Raw genomic sequence first — 1,086 nt, 5'->3', positions numbered from 1 at the left:
CTCGGTTTAGCTGATGTGAGTCATAGATTCCTGTTTTTCTGTTCAGTAAAGGTCTGAATAGGTTGGATTTGATGACGTTTAGCTGGGTAAGAGGTCTGGGTAGACTAAAATAGGCTGGGACAGGTCTGATATAGGTCTGTAAGTGCTGTTTAGGTCTTGGTTTGGTCTGGTTTAGCCAAATTTGGGTTGGTCTAGCGTATTTTAGGTCTGATCAGCAGGTAATTAAGTCAAAATAGACTTGGTTAGATTTGATTAGAGGTTTAGAATGTCTATAGAGACATTGTCTAGGTCTGATCTGATTAGTATCTGATTGTAGATTTAGGTATTATCTAGTTTAGGACTAGATAGGACTTCTAAGTACCAGTTTTGAGTCATAGAGTCCGGTACATTGACCGGTTAGGTCTGATTAGGTGGGATTTGACTAAAACGGGTTGGTTTAGGGGTTGGTTAAGTCTAGAATCACTAGGTATAGGTCTGTAGGGGTCGGTTTAGATCAGGGCAGGTCTGTAGGAGTTGGTTTTAGGCGTTTATAGGGTCTGATCAGATTAGAATTAGGTCAATTAGGCTTAGTTTAGGTCTGATTAGGGTGCTAAAAGTCTAATCAGGAGTTGGTAAGTCATTAGGGTTGGCTTAGGTTTGATGATTAGGACTTTTAGGTGATTGACTAGGACTTAGGGTAATCTAATCAGGGGTTGGTCGACTAGGGTTGGCTTAGGTCTGGTTAGGGTCGTGTGATGGTCTAGTCGGGACTTTTGGTTGTCTAACTAGGGCTGTTAGGATCTAGGTAGCACTTGGGTAGGTCTGATTAGGACTTTGTGAGGGGCCGGGTAGACTCGGGATCGTAGGACTGGTTAGGACTGTGTTGGGGGCCATGTAGACTCGGTGTTATAGGTCTGATTAGACGTAATCAGGTCCGGTTAGCCTTAAGTTAGGTCTGGTTAGACGTAATCAGGTCTTAAGGTAGGCTGTGTTTCGAGTCTAATAGGTCGGTTAGGCAAAATTATGCCTAGGATAAGTCCAATCAGGTTTGTGCGAGAGTCTAGGAGGTCGGTTAGGTAGAAATATGCCTTGTGTTAAGTCCAATCA

This window comes from Tarenaya hassleriana, unplaced genomic scaffold (genome assembly GCF_000463585.1).
Source record: "Tarenaya hassleriana unplaced genomic scaffold, ASM46358v1 Cleome3, whole genome shotgun sequence".
NCBI classification, from domain to species: domain Eukaryota; kingdom Viridiplantae; phylum Streptophyta; class Magnoliopsida; order Brassicales; family Cleomaceae; genus Tarenaya; species Tarenaya hassleriana.
Note: the sequence above shows the minus strand (reverse complement) of the source record.